This window comes from Rana temporaria, chromosome 5 (assembly GCF_905171775.1).
Source record: "Rana temporaria chromosome 5, aRanTem1.1, whole genome shotgun sequence".
Taxonomy (NCBI): domain Eukaryota; kingdom Metazoa; phylum Chordata; class Amphibia; order Anura; family Ranidae; genus Rana; species Rana temporaria.
The window spans coordinates 391256244-391272531 of NC_053493.1; the positions used below are offsets into that span (position 1 = coordinate 391256244).

Consider the following 16288-nt stretch of genomic DNA (forward strand, 5'->3'; position numbering starts at 1 on the left):
CACACACACCACACACACACCACACACACACCACACACACACACACACACACACACACACCACACACACCACACACCACAGCCTGAATTCACACCTGAGCACAACATATTCCTGGGGATTTGAACTGTTTTTTTTCCCCAGATGCATTGCAGGCTATTTTGCACATATCAGGCTTTCTGGAGTCTATTTCCTGGGCTGGAAAAAGGGGGAGAGAAGCATTGCTTTACCAAAAAATGCCTATGTAGGTAAGGGGTGCCTGGAGAGAAAAGCAAACTGCGCAATTTATGCCTTGTACACACGGTTGGACTTTTGAGAAAAGTGCAAAAGTTTGCCGTGAGTCCGTCGGAAAAGAACAGGTTCTCTAAGGTTCGTTACACTCCCGAAATAAAAAGTCAGATGGAGGCTACACACGCAGGGCCGCCATCAGGGGGGTACAGGCATTACACCTGTATGGTCCCCAGGGCCCCTTACAGGCCCAGCCGCCCCACTCGCGTTTTTATTTTTTATTATCAATATAATTTTTGTTTAATTTTTTATTTATTTTTTGCATTACACCTGTAAGGGGCCCAATGGTCCCCACAGTCCCTTAAAGTTGTGTAAGGCCCTGTACACACAATAGGTTAACCAGAGGACAACGGTCTGATGGACCGTTTTCATCGGTCCAAACTGATCGTGTGTGGGCCCCATAGGTTATTTAAAGCAGTTGTAAACCCGCGATTATTATTTATTTATTTTCACCTGAAAGGCAAAAGCCATAATGAGCTAGTATGCACCGCATATTAGCTCATTATGAAATACTTACCTCGGAACGAGGTGAGAGGAACTTACCTGGTCCACGCCGAGCGAGATTTCATCTTGACTCGGCGTGTCTTCCGGGTATCGCCGCTCCAGCGCTGTGATTGGCTGGAGCGGCGATGACGTCACTCCCGCGCATGCGCCTTCAATTTGGCAGGGTCCGGCGGCTGCCGGTCCTTTATCCGAGGATCCCCGCTGCGCATGCGTCACTGCAATCAGCTGCGCATTGCGGGGGGAATATCTCCTAAACCGTACAGGTTTAGGAGATATTCTTTATACCTACAGGTAAGCCTTGTTATAGGCTTACCTGTAGGTAAAAGTCATAAAGTGGGGTTTACAACCACTTTAACCTTAGGTTAAAAAAAAGCCAACTTGCTTTAAATTTAACCGATGGATTCCTAACCGATGGGAAAAAAAACGATCGTTAGTAGGCACGACTATCGGTTAAAAATCCACACATGCTCAGAATCAAGTCGGCGCATGCTTGGAAGCATTGAACTTCGTTTTTTTTAGCACGTCGTCGTGTTTTACGTCACCGCGTTCTGACATGATCGTTTTTTTAACTGATGGTGTGTAGGCGCGACTGACCATCAGTCAGCTTCATAGGTTAACCTAAGACAACGGTCCTTCAGACCGTTCTCATCGGATGGACTGATCGTGTGTACAAGGCCTAAGGGGCCCCAAAATGTGTGATGGCTGCCCTGTACACACGGCCAGACTTTCCTAGAGAAAAAGCCTGTCAGACTTTTTCTCTCTGAGAATCTGTCCGGGTGTACAGGGCATTAGAGTGAGTCCCCTTTCACATCGGTGTGATTTGACAGATCAGATCATATTGCTGGCTGCTGTCATTTAGGTGACATTGTGGTATAGTTTACTTTTTCTAAAGCTGAACTAACCCTCTGAAGTTAAAAATAAAATAAAAAATGCGTCACTTTTTTTTACTTTAAAAAGAGCCGAGACAAAGAGTAAAAGTCACAGGGCCAGATTCATGAACAATGGTGCAGATTTGCACCGGCGTGGCGCATCATTTTTAGACTACACCGGTCCAGCGCGGAGAGGCAGTTAGGTGATTCAAGAAACTGTTTTTGTGTACGATGCCCCAGCGGGGCGGATTTTAGACGGCGTAAGGCCAACTGGGAGTCACCCTATGCTAATGAAGTGCCGACCGTGGCGCAGGGGTCACGCCGGGGCGCATCTTAGACCGCACATGCGCAGTGACATCCAGGGGTAAATGCCCCAATCTGCACATGCTCAGAACTGCGCCCCGGCGTGACCCCTGAGCTACGCCGGCCCACTACCAAAGCCCAGTCCATGAATCAGCCCAGACTTCCGCCCTGCAGGTGCAAATGTACTGAAGCTTTTTTTTTTCCAAGCTAGGTCGTTTGCATTGTGGTGGGGCAGTTATGACTGATGAGGAATCCTCAGGTGGGCGGATGACCAATTTCAGCCCAGAGGAGAGGGCTGTAATTATTGAGGGCCTCTCCCAACATGGGGACCGCCTCTATGGGCCACAGAGTGGCTGCCCCTGGCATGTTGGCACACAGATGTGTTGTCCAGCAAGTGTTGTTGCTCAGCTCGTCTGTAACGCTAGTGCTTTAGCTGCTCTCCAGCTGACCTCTGCAAGTTTGGTGCAAAGTTACCCCTGCTTTTATGAGGTGTAACTTGGCGCCGAAAATTTCAGCTCCGCGCACCGGGAGTAGCCTGCGGCGGTCAAGCTTAAGTTGATGAATCGTCCCAAAAACCTCATTTGCATATTTAAAACACAAAAACCATGGCCGCGCCAGATCCGACCAGCGTAAATCTGCGCCAACGCCGCGCCGGCGTGGAAAGGTTCTCTGGGTACAGCGCCGCGATCCGCCGGCGCAAATCTGCACTTACACCGCGCATCTACCAAAAAAACGGTGTAAGTGCTTCATGAATCTGGCCCACAGTGCTGAGAACAGTCCACGGGGCGGAAAACTCAAGACATCTACAACCAAAGCAGAAGTTGCAGCCATTATTTTCATGGTCAAAAATAAAGCGACATCGTGACGGAGGAGAGCAGAATTCATATTCTACATTCTGTGAACTCTGACAGATGAATATCATACACCTACTGTACTTTTAAATATTGCAAGTAAAAAGAAAAATACACGGTAGACTTCTTCACCCTGAAGCAAACCCACTTTTATCAACTTATCTCCTAAATTACTCAACCAGGTTAAACCATGTGATAAAATAACAGAGCGATCGACCTACAACTTCAACCCAGAACGACTATACAAATCTTCTACAATAATGGCCTTACCTATTAGCACTAGGCAACCAGTGGCCCATCTACTGTAGGAAAATACTTTAGCCTCTATATAAGTGGTTCTCAACCTGGGGGGGTCGAATGACGATTTGCCAGGGGTCACCGAATCCTGGGCTGTTCCTGAAGCCTGCACCGCTCTCCCAGCCTTTTTGCGGCCGCCCAGCAGGGCCGTTCCTGGAGCCCGCGGATGCCCACTCAGCCTCTTCACAGCCACCCATTCAGTTCACGGCATGGCTGGGGGGGAGGGGCTAGAGGTCAGCTGACTGGTGAGGAATGTGAAGTGGGAGGGGCTGACGGAGACCCCATCTCCTGATTTCGGCATAGGTATCACTGCTATGAGACACCACAAAGTCAGAGACACAGTGAAGCCGGAGACCTGTGATTATAGTTACCATTAAAAGTCCTCCCTACAGTTCACAGATCAGCAAATGACTTTGTTTAAGAGCACCTACGTTGGCTGATCAGAACTCCCCCTCAGCACTGCCACTTACCCCACCCCCCCACCCTCTTCACCAAGGAGTAAGAGAAGGAATAAAAATAGAGAATACATGGAAGGGAGAGGAAGGAGCGGGAGAAACAAAGAAAAAGGGAGAGAAAGAATAATGCCCCGTACACAATCGATCGGAAATTCCGACAAGCAAAGTCCGATGTGAGCTTTTGGTCGGAAATTTCGACCGTGTGTATGCTCCATCGGACTTTTGTTGTTGGAATTTCCGCCAACAAAAGATTGAGAGCAGGTTCTCCATTTTTCGACGGAAAAAGTTTATATCAGAAATTCCGATCGTCTGTAGCAATTCCAACACGCAAAATTCCTACGCATGCTCGGAAACAATCCAAACCATCCAAGGTTTTTCTGACGGAAATTCCATTCGTGTGTACACGGCATTAGAGAAAGAACAAGAAATACGGCTAGGGAGAGGGATGAGGGGAAAAATAACAGGGAAAGAAAGGAGAACAATGAGAGAGTGGTACATCCTAAAATGTATCATAAGGAGTTTTAATACTGTAGGAGTGGAAGGGACTCAGGGAGCGCTAAATGTCCGTGGGTTAGGGGGGGCAAATTACTTGTCTTGCGTTGGCTGCTGACAACCCACGCTACAAAAATAATTTTACTGTAAGGCCCCGTACACACGACCGGATCTATCCGCTGGGATTTATCCGCGGATCAGTTCCAGCAGATAGATCCGGTCGTGTGTACGGCCTAGCGGACATTTTCAGGCGGACATTTGTCCAGCCGACGGTTTTCACGCGGATAAAAATTTCTTAGCATGCTAAGAAATCTATCCACTTGAAACCTGTCCAGCGGACTTATCCGGTCGTCTGTACAGACTCACCGGATAAGTCCGTCCGATCCCATCCCTCGCATGCGTCGTAATGATTCGACGCATGCGTAGAAGTATTTACCTTCCAGGGTCGCGCACGTCGCCGCGTCATCGTCGCGGCCACGTCACCGCGGATGTATTCCGCGGGGATTTTGATATGATGGTGTGTACAGCCATCAGATCAAAATCCGCCAGAGGATTTATCCGGTGGAAACGGTCCGGCGGACCGTTTTCAGCGGACATCCTCTCGTGTGTACAAGGCCTTAGGGATCCCTACAACTTGGGAAATTTCATCAAGAGGTCACGGCACTGGAAAGGTTGAGAACCACTGCTCTATACTCTTTACACACTTAGGGGCAGATCCACATACATATGCGCCGGGCGAATCGTATGTCAGATACGCTACGCCGCTGTAACTTACTTGGCTTTGGTTTGAATCCTCAACGAATTTGCGCCGTAAGTTACGGCGGCGTAGTGTATCTCTCGCGGCGTAAGGGCGCAGAATTCAAAATCGGCGGGTAGGGGGCGCGTTAGTTAAATGAAGCGCGTCCCCGCGCCGAACGAACCGCCCATGCGCCGTCCGTAAAAACTCCCAGGGTGCATTGCTCCAAATGACGTTGCAAGGACGTCATTGTTTTCGACGTGAACGTAAATGGCGTCCAGCCCCATTCACGCAAACGACGTAAAATCTTCAAAATTATACGCGGGAACGACGGCCATACTTAACATTGAGTACGCCACCATATAGCAGCTTTTTTTAAATTTTTTTTTATTGTTTTTATTAAGGTATTTTCAGCGTTGTTGAAATACAAAACAGGGCCATAAGGGCATACCCCGGCCAAGCGTTGCACGTAGCAACGTGCATAAAAGTAACAATACAAAAGAACAGACAGAACACCATATAGCAGCTTTAACTATACGCCAGAAAAAGCCGAACGGAAACAACGTAACAAAATGCGACGGCCGCGCGTACGTTCGTGGATCGTCGGAAATAGCTAATTTGCATACTCGACGCGGAATACGACGGAAACTCCACCTAGCGGCCGTCGAAAAATTGCATCTAAGATCCGACGGCGTACGCCTGTCGGATCTAACCCAGATGCCGTCGTATCTTGTTTTGTGGATACCAAAACAAAGATACGACGCTGGAAATTTTAAATTACGCGGCGTATCAAGTAATTTCTTTGAGGATCTGCCCCTTAGTTGAAAAGAAACAATGTTGGATAAATCAGCAGTGTGGACTGGGAGACAAAGCTTGATATACAGAGTGATCAGTAGCGTGTACAGAGAAAGGATATAGAGGCTGAGAGATATCACTGGTGTAAATGCAAACACAGGTAGGCCCGACCAGTAGTGAGGAGATTGCAGGCTGCACACATCAGCAATGTAAAGGGAGAGGAGAGGCAGTTACATAGATAAGCAGTGAGAAGGGGGAGGAGACACAATGTTGGACATTGACAAGCACTTTGCAAATAGAGGAGCTCCAGGCTGGCTAGAGCCATACGGGTGTATAGGGACAGGCATACTGGTGTATAGGGACAGGCATACGGTTGTATAGGGACAGGCATTACGGGTGTATAGGGACAGGCATTACGGGTGTATAGGGACAGGCATTACGGGTGTATAGGGACAGGCATTACGGGTGTATAGGGACAGGCATTACGGGTGTATAGGGACAGGCATACGGGTGTACAGGGACAGGCATTACGGGTGTACAGGGACAGGCATTACGGGTGTACAGGGACAGGCATTACGGGTGTACAGGGACAGGCATTACGGGTGTACAGGGACAGGCATTACGGGTGTACAGGGACAGGCATTACGGGTGTACAGGGACAGGCATTACGGGTGTACAGGGACAGGCATTACGGGTGTATAGGCACAGGCATTACGGGTGTATAGGCACAGGCATTACGGGTGTATAAGGACAGGCATTACGGGTGTATAGGGACAGGCATACGGGTGTATAGGGACAGGCATACGGGTGTATAGGGACAGGCATTACGGGTGTATAGGGACAGGCATTACGGGTGTATAGGGACAGGCATTACGGGTGTATAGGGACAGGCATTACGGGTGTATAAGGACAGGCATTACGGGTGTATAGGGACAGGCATACGGGTGTATAGGGACAGGCATACGGGTGTATAGGGACAGGCATTACGGGTGTATAGGGACAGGCATTACGGGTGTATAGGGACAGGCATTACGGGTGTATAGGGACAGGCATTACGGGTGTATAGGGACAGACACAAGGTTGGATAGATATAGATTGCACATTGGGAGGAAGGGAACATGCAGGCTGGACAGACCACAACTGGGGAAGGGAGAGGAGATGAAGGATGGGCAGGTCAGCAGTGAGGAAGGGAAAGGAGGTGAGGGATGAAAAGTCCAGCACTGGGGACGGGAGAGGAGATGAAAGATGGAGCAATAGGGAATAGAAAGGAGAAGGATGGATAAGACAGCAGCAGGGAAGGAAGAGGAGATGAAAGATAAAACAGGTGAGTAGTGGGGAAGGGAGAAGAGATGGAGGATGGGGCGATGAAGAATAGAGAGAAGGATGAACAGGTCAGCAGTGGGGAAAGGAGAGGAAAAGGATGCACAGGATAGCAATGGGGAAGGGAGAGGAGCTGAAAGATAAAAAAAAACATGTGAGTAGTGGGGAAAGGAGAGGAGATGAAAGATAAAACACGTGAGTAGTGGGGAAGGGAGAGGAGATGGGGCGATGAAGAATAGAGAGAAGGATGAACAGGTCAGCAGTGGGGAAGGGAGAGGAGATGAAAGATAAACATGCGAGTAGTGGGGAAGGGAGAAGAGATGAGGGATGAACAGGTCAGCAGTGGGGAAAGGAGAGGAGAAGGATGGACAGGACAGCAATGGGGAAGGGAGAGGAGATGAAGGACGGATAAATCAACAGTGGGGAAGGGAGAGGAGATGGAGGACGGATAAATCAACAGTGGGGAAGGGAGAGGAGATGGAGGATGGGACGATGAGGAATAGAGATAAGGATGAACAGGTCAGCAGTGGGGAAGGGAGAGATGAAAGATGAACATGTGAGTAAATGGGGAACCTGTTTACCCCTCAGGTGAACAGGTCAGCAGTGGGGAAGGGAGAAGAGATGAGGATGGATAAATCAGCAGTGGGGGAGGAAGAGGAGATGAAGGATGGGGCAATGAGGAATAGAGAGAAGGATAAACAGGTGGGGAAAGGAGATGAGATGAAGGACAGAGCAGTGAGGAACAGAGAGAAACAGAGAGAAGAACGATGGACAGGACAGTGGTGGGGAGGGGAAAGGAGATAAAAGATGGACAGGCCAGCAGCTGGGAAGGAACAAGAGAGGCAGGAAGAATAGGTCAGCAGTCAGGAAGGGAGAGGAGATGAAGGATGGACAGGTAAGCAGTGAGGAGGGGAAAGGAGATGAGGGATGAAGAGATCAGCAATAGGGAAGGGAGAGGAGATGAAGAATGGATAAATCAGCAATGGGAAAGGGAGCGGAGATAAAGCAGTGAGGAATACAGAGGAGAAAAAGAAGGAAGAGAAGAGTAGGATGAACATGTGAGTAGCGGGGAAGGGAGAGGAGATGAGTGATGAACATGTGAGTAGTGGGGAAGGGAGAGGAGATGAGTGATGAACATGTTAGTAGTGGGGAAGGGAGAGGAGATGAGTGATGAACAGGTCAATGGTGAGTAAAGGAGAGGAGAAGCATGGACCGGACAGCAATTGGGAAGAGAGAGAAGATGAAGGATGGCTAAATCAGCAATGAGGGGAGAGGAGAGGAAGGATGGGGCAATGAGGAATAGAGAGACGGATGAACATGTCAGAAGTGGGGAAAGGAGATGAGATGAAGGATGGAGAAATGAGGAAAAAGTGAGGAACAGGGAGGAAGAGAAGAATGATGGACAGGACAGTGGTGGGGAAGGGAAAGGAGATGAAAGATGCACAAGCCACCCGTTTGGAAGAAACAAGAGATGCAGGAAGGACAGGTCAGCAGTGGGGAAGGGAGAGGAGATGAGGACTGGGCGGGTCAGCAGTGGGGAAGGGAGAGGAGGACTGGGCAGGTCAGCAGTGGGGAAGGGAGAGGAGGACTGGGCGGGTCAGCAGTGGGGAAGGGAGAGGAGGACTGGGAAGGTCAGCAGTGGGGAAGGGAGAGGAGATGTAGTGTGGACAGTTCAGATCAGCACTGTATACAGGGAGGTGATACAGCTCAGCAGCAGGAAGAAAGGAGGCACACTGCTGGACACAGCCAAGCAGAGGTGCTCCAGGCTGAATACAGAGAGGCAAGCTACAAAACACATGTGTAGGGTGTATGGGAGAGGAGGGAACACAAGGTTGCAGCAGTGGGGAAGGGAGAGGAGATACAGGTTGGATAGATCAGTAGTGAGAAAGGAGAGCATTTGAACAGACACAATATCAGTGTGTTCAGAAAAGAAACATTGGTTGCATACTAGAAGCTCAGTGAGGTCATAACAGAGATATGGATTGATTAGGTGGGAAGAGAAAAGAGATGCAGCCTGGACAGAAGAGCGGTGAGGAGGGAAATGTGACAGGTAGGTAGGTGTGCGTTTCTAGCAGAGATCCTGTTTGGACAGATCAGCGGTGTGAATAAACAGCAAAGGACAGATTGGAAAGAGATATAGCTAGATTCAGGTAGGGCGGCTTACTTTTGAGGCGGCGTAGCGTATCGCATATACGCTACGCCGCAAGTCAGAGAGGCAAGTGCTGTATTCACAAAGTACTTGCCTCCTAAGTTACGGCGGCGTAGCGTAAATGGGCCAGCCTAAGCGCGCCCAATTCAAATGTGGAACAGGGGGGCGTGTTTTATGTAAATGACTGGTGACCCGACGCGATTGACGTTTTTAACGAACGGTGCATGCGCCGTCCGTGGACATATCCCAGTGTGCATTGCTCCAAAGTACGCCGTTTCGACGTGAACGTAAATTACGTCCAGCCCGATTCGAGTACGACTTGCGCAAACGACGTAAAAAGATAGGCCTGTTCCGACGTCCATACCTTGCATGGGCTGCGCCACCTAGGGAGCAGCTTTATCTTTACGCTGGCGCATCTCTAACGTAAACGGCGTAACTAATTGCGACGGGCGCACGTACGTTTCTGAATCGGCGTATCTAGTCATTTGCATATTGTAGGCCGAACTCAACGGAAGCGCCACCTAGCGGCCAGCGTAAATATGCACCCTAAGATACGACGGCGTAGGAGACTTACGCCGCTCGTATCTTAGCCTAATTTAAGCGTATCTGGTTTCCAGAATACGCTTAAATTTGCGACGGCGTAGATTCAGAGTTACGACGGCGTATCTACTGATAGGCCGGCGTAACTCTCTGTGAATCTAGCTACTAGACTGCATACACACCAATAGATCGGTATGAGGAGAGGGGCTGAACAGATTAGCAGCAGGAATGAAGAGGAGTCACACTGTTGACCACTGGTGAGCATGGGGCAGGGAGAGGAGCTCCAGGCTGGATATAGCCATACAGGGTGTCAGGATACAGACAGATGAGTAGTGGATAAGGAAGGGGGACAGGAGGTGGGACAGATCAGAGGTGATAAAGATCACAGTGATTAGCAGCAGAAAGGAGGATGCCATTGTTAGTCACAGATGAGCAATGTATACAGAAAGGAGCTCCAGGTAGAAGAGCAGTGTACAGGAAGAGAGGACACAACTTTAAACAGATAAAGGGAATTAAAGTGTACACGGGTGAGCAGTGGGAAGGGAGAGGAGAGCAGAGTGTTGGTGTGTACAGGAAGGAGCGCCAGGCTGAGTACAGACAGATGAGCAGTGTGTGGGCAGAGACCACAAGGCAAGGGGTGATGTACAGTAGTAGGCTGCAATGATCAACAGCAGGAAGGAGAGGAGACTGTGTTGGCCACAGATGAGCAGTGTATACAGAGAGGAGCTCTAGGCAGGATATAGATGAACAGTGTATAAGGGGAAGGGGGAGGGGGGGCACAGGTGAGAGGAAATAAAGGTTGTACAGGTGAGTAGTGGGAAGGGAATCAGGCAGTTGCTCCAGACTACAAACAGATGAGGAAGGAAGGAAGGAAGGAAGGAAGGAAGGAAGGAAGGAAGGAAGGAGAGAAGGAAGGACAGAAGGAAGGAAGAAAGGACAGAAGGAAGGAAGAAAGGACAGAAGGAAGGAAGAAAGGACAGAAGGAAGGAAGAAAGGAGAGAAGGAAGGAAGAAAGGAGAGAAGGAAGGAAGAAAGGAGAGAAGGAAGGAAGGAAGAAAGGAGAGAAGGAAGGAAGGAAGGAAGGAAGGAGAGAAGGAAGGAAGGAAGGAAGGAAGGAGAGAAGGAAGGAAGGAGAGAAGGAAGGAAGGAGAGAAGGAAGGAAGGAAGGAAGGAAGGAAGGAAGGAAGGAAGGAAGGAAGGAAGGAAGGAAGGAAGGAGAGAAAGAAGGAAGGAAGGAGAGAAGGAAGGAAGGAAGGAGAGAAGGAAGGAAGGAAGGAGAGAAGGAAGGAAGGAAGGAAGGAAGGAAGGAAGGAAGGAAGGAAGGAAGGAAGGAGAGAAAGAAGGAAGGAAGGAGAGAAGGAAGGAAGGAGAGAAGGAAGGAAGGAAAGAAAGAGAGAAGGAAGGAAGGAGAGAAGGAAGGAAGGAAGGAAGGAAGGAAGGAAGGAGAGAAAGAAGGAAGGAAGGAGAGAAGGAAGGAAGGAGAGAAGGAAGGAAGGAAGGAGAGAGAGAAGGAAGGAAGGAGAGAAGGAAGGAAGGAAGGAGAGAAGGAAGGAAGGAAGGAAGGAAGGAAGGAAGGAAGGAAGGAAGGAAGGGGTGTATATATATATATATATATATATATATATATATATATATATATATATATCAGAGGTGATAAAGGGTTGCACAGATGAGTAGTGGGAAAGGAGCTCCAGGCTGGGTGTATATACTGAAGGAGGAGTAGTGTGTAGGTAGAGGAGACATAAGGATAATATAGATAAGTGGTGGGAAGGAGAGGAGAGCACACTGTCAGTATGTACAAGGAGGAACTCCAGGCTGGATATAGATACAGATAGATAATAGGGCTGGGAAAAAAAATAAAAAAATCGATTTGAATCGTGAATCGAGTTGCGAGGTCAAATCGATTCAGATTTTCAGAAAAATATTTTTTTTCCTCCCCTAAAAACCGGTGTGGTGTTCATCAAAAACACATTTGATTCGAATCGTAAATCACGTTTTTTATATTAAAAAAAAAATAAATAAGATTTTTTTTTTTAGAAAAAAAAAAAAATATATATATATATATATATATATATATATATATATATATATATATATATAATACAAAAATGGCACAGCTCTAATAGATCAGCAGTCTATAGACAGAGAGCACACAAAGTTATGCCGCGTACACACGAGTGGAAATTGCGACAAGAAAAGATCATACGTAGCTCCATCTGAATTTTTCTGTCGGAATTTCGGAAAACAAAAATTGGAGAGCTGCTTCTCAATTTTTCGGACAAGAAAAGTTCGGACACTTGTACCCCCTTCCTGCCAATATTCAGCGCCGTCGCATTTTGAATGACATTTGTGTGGTCGTGCTACACTGTACCCAAACAATTTTGTTATCATTTTGTTTTTGCGCAAAAAAAAAAAAAAAAAATGGTTTCTTTGTTTTTGTTACAAAATTTTGTAAACAAGTAGGTTTTTGTCCTTCACCAACAGGCACTGATGAGGGGGAGGGGGGTTGGGCAGACCCCCTGTCAGGAGAGGAGCCGAACGGCTCTCCTCTACTCGCGTCTGTCAGTGAGCAGTGTAGAGGTGAGAGGTTGCGGAGATGAGCAGTGTAGAGGTGAGAGGTTGCGGAGATGAGTAGTGTAGAGGTGAGAGGTTGCGGAGATGAGCAGTGTGTAGGAGATGAGTAGTGTAGAGGTGAGAGGTTGCGGAGATGAGTAGTGTAGAGGTGAGAGGTTGCGGAGATGAGCAGTGTAGAGGTGAGAGGTTGCGGAGATGAGCAGTGTGTAGGAGATGAGTAGTGTAGAGGTGAGAGGTTGCAGAGAGGAGATGAGAGGTTGTGGAGATGAGTAGTGTGTAGGTGAGAGGTTGTGGGGAGGAGAGGTGTGGAGGAAGGAGCCCCCACGCTGATCACACACATAGGATGTGATTTAGAGGCGGGTGGAGAGGAGATGAGTGTATGGACAGAGATGAGAGGTGATATAGAGGAGGTGGGGTGGAGAGGAGATGAGAGGTGATATTATAGAGGAGGGTGGGGTGGAGAGGAGAGGAGTGTATGGACAGAGATGAGAGGTGATATAGAGGAGGGAGGAGATGAGTGTATGGACAGAGGTGATATAGAGGAGGGTGGGGAGGAGAGGAGAGGAGTGTATGGACAGAGGTGATATAGAGGAGGGTGGGGAGGAGATGAGTGTATGGACAGAGGTGATAGAGGAGGGTGGGGAGGAGAGGAGTGTATGGACAGAGGTGATATAGAGGAGTGTATGGACAGAGGTGATAGAGAGGGTGGGGAGGAGAGGAGTGTATGGACAGAGGTGATATAGAGGAGGGTGGAGAGGAGAGGAGTGTATGGACAGAGGTGATAGAGGAGGGTGGGGAGGAGAGGAGTGTATGGACAGAGGTGATAGAGGAGGGTGGAGAGGAGAGGAGTGTGTGGACAGAGGTGATATAGAGGAGGGTGGGAGGAGAGGAGTGTATGGACAGAGGTGATAGAGGAGGGTGGAGAGGAGAGGAGTGTGTGGACAGAGGTGATATAGAGGAGGGTGGGGAGGAGAGGAGTGTATGGACAGAGGTGATAATAGAGGAGGGTGGGGAGGAGAGGAGTGTATGGACAGAGGTGATATAGAGGAGGGTGGGGAGGAGAGGAGTTGTATGGACAGAGGTGATATAGAGGAGGGTGGGGTGGAGAGGAGTACAGGAAGGAGCTCCAGGCTGGGTGACACAACACATGATCAGTGTACAGGGGGGGAGGGGGGCGCGGGCTGGGCATGGTGTCGCAGAGGATCGCAGTACATGGGGGGGGGGGGGTGTTCTGTCATAGAGGGTGTTGTGTCGCACAGTATGAGGGTAGAGGGGGACAGTCCGGTGGGTATTGGGGGGGTCACTCCGGGATGTGCGGCCTCCTCCTGTGTCTCCCCGGTGTGGCGGTACCCGGGGGGCGGGGTGCCTCCTTACCTTCTCCGGCCACTCCTCAGCTGTGGGCCCCGGCCGCCATCTTTCCCCAGACACAAGCCGACAGAGGAGGGGTCCCTGACCGCCAGCAGCAGCCGCCGAACAGACCCCGAAAGTCCCCGGGCCGTGTCCCGGACAGGCGGGATGGATGAGCCCCGGACTCCCCGGCTCTGCCACGATCGGATTTTTTCTAATTTTTTTTTTTTTGGCGGTAATTGTGGGCGGGGAAATGGAATCTGTGGTAAAATGTCTGTAACGTGGCCCCGCCCACCGTGCGATACCACGGGGAAAAGGGCAAAAAATACCCCGAGATAGTCCGAATTATCGCCCGGTATTTCCGGGGGGGCTGTGCCCGGTCATGAGGGGCACTCCACCGATGACTTCTGAGCGAATAAAGTTATTTTTCGGTGAAGTTCCCTCTAAGTGTACATACGAGGGGGTGTTCTAGAACATTCTGACAGGAAATAATACAAATATGGAGGACCCCCAACTATCCCCCCTCAGAAACGCATTTCCAGGTCAGAAAGTTGTCAGGAATGGAGGACTACAAGTCCCAACACAGTACATGAATGTCCACCACACAGGGGGCAATGGAAGTTCACATTTATTACGGCTCATTCACATCGCCATAGTTACATGGGCTGGCAGCAGATTCTCAGGTGTCCCCTTCAGAGTGTCCCCATCAGAGTCCCCCATGCATCAGGTGTCCCCATCAGAGTCCCCCATACATCAGGTGTCCCCATCAGAGTGTCCCCTTACATCAAGTGTCCCCATCAGAGTCCCCCATACATCAGGTGTCCCCATCAGAGTCCCCCATACATCAGGTGTCCCCATCAGAGTGTCCCCTTACATCAGGTGTCCCCATCAGAGTCTGCCATACATCAGGTGTCCCCTTACATCAAGTGGCCCAATCAGTGTCCCCTTACATCAGGTGTCCCCATCAGAGTCCCCCTTAGATCAGGTGTCCCCATCAGATTGCCCTCTTACATCAGGTGTCCCATCAGAGTGTCCCCTTACGTCAAGTGCCCCCATCTGAGTCCCCTAACACCAGGTGTCCCCATCAGAGTGCCCCCTTACATCAGGTGTTCCCATCAAAGTTCCCTCTTACACCAGGTGTCCCCATCAGAGTGCCCCTATTAGAGTGTCCCCTTATATCAAGTGTCATCAGGTGTCCCCTTACATCAGATGGCCCCTATCAGATTGTCCCCTTACATCAGGTGTCCCCTTACATCAAGTGTCCCCATCAGAGTCCCCCTTACATCAGGTGTCCCCTTACATCAAGTGTCCCCATCAGAGTCCCCCTTACATCAGGTGTCCCCATCAGAATTCCCTCTTACATCAGGTGTCCCATCAGGTGGGCCCCCTTACATCAAGTGTCACCTTACATCAAGTGTCCCTCTTACATCAGGTGTCCCCATCAGAGTGTCCCCTTACGCCAAGTGTCCCCTTACATCAAGTGCCCCCATTTGAGTCCCCTTACATCAGGTGTCCCCTTACATCAAGCATCCCCATCAGAGTGCCCCCTTACATCAGGTGTCCCCATCAGAGTGCCCCCATTAGAATGTCCCTTTATATAAAGTGTCCCCATCAGAGTCCCCCTTACATCAGGTGTCCCCATCAGAGTGTCCCCTTACATCAGGTGGCCCCTATCAGATTGTCCCCTTACATCAAGTGTCTCCTTACATCAAGTGCCACCATCAGTGTCCCCTTACATCAGGTGTCCCCACCAGAGTGTCCCCTTACATCAAGTGTCCCCATCAGAGTGTCCCCTTACATTAGGTGGCCCCATCAGATTATCCCCTTACATCAGGTGTCCGCTTACATCAGCTGTCCCCATCAGAGTCCCCCTTACATCAGGTGTCCTCATACATCAGGTGTCCCCATCAGAGTGTCCCCTTACATCAAGTGTCCCCATCAGAGTGCCCCCCTTACATCAGGTGTACCCATCAGAGTTCCCTCTTGCATCAAGTGCCCCCATCAGATTATCCCCTTACATCAGCTGTCCCCATCAGAGTCCCCCTTACATCAGGTGTCCCCATCAGATTGCCGCCTTACATCAAGTGCCCCCATCAGAGTGCCCCCTTACATCAGGTGTCCCCATCAGAGTGCCCACTTATATTGGGTGTTTTCATCAGTGTTGCCCTCTTACATCATGTCCCCAACAGAGTGTCTCCTTACATCAAGTGTCCCCATCAGATTATCCCCTTACATCAGGTGTCCCCATCAGAGTTCTCTCTTACATCAAGTGTCCCCATCAGAGTGTCCCCTTACATCAAGTGTCCCCATCAGAGTCCCCCTTACATCAGGTGTCCCCATCAGAGTGCCCACTTATATTGGGTGTTTTGATCAGTGTTCCCCTCTTACATCAGGTGTCCACATCAGAGTGTCCTCTAACATCAGTTGTCCCCATAAGAGTTCCCCCTTCCTTCAGGTGTCCCCATCAGAGTGTCCCCTTACATCAGGTGTCCCCATCAGAGTGTCCCCTTACATCAAGTGTCCCCACCAGAGTGTCCACATCGGAGTGTTTCCCATTACATAGTTCTACTTTAACCACTTCAATACCAGGCACTAATGCACCTTCCTGCCCAGGCCAATTTTCAGCTTTCAGGCTGGGTTCACACTTGTCCGACATACGCTCCGACATTGGGAGCTCATGTGGCATGACGTGTGAAAATCAATGTTTCCCTATGAAAGCCGCCTTAACTGGTCTGACACAAGTCGGTCCGACTTTGAAAATGCTCCCTGCA

General features: G+C 49.7%; 1 protein-coding gene across 2 annotated transcripts in view; it reads right to left on the reverse strand.

Annotated features, from left to right (window-relative positions):
* The window catches only part of ZHX1 (zinc fingers and homeoboxes 1), a 30482-nt gene extending 16729 nt beyond the window's left edge, over positions 1-13753 (reverse strand). Inside the window, exon 1 of one of the 2 annotated variants that reach the window (XM_040354919.1) lies at positions 13545-13753. The gene's annotated coding sequence lies outside the window, so the exon portion shown is untranslated. The remainder of the gene's footprint in view (positions 1-13544) is intronic. The other variant, XM_040354920.1, reaches the window with a different exon arrangement.
* Between the last annotated feature and the right edge of the window lie 2535 nt (positions 13754-16288).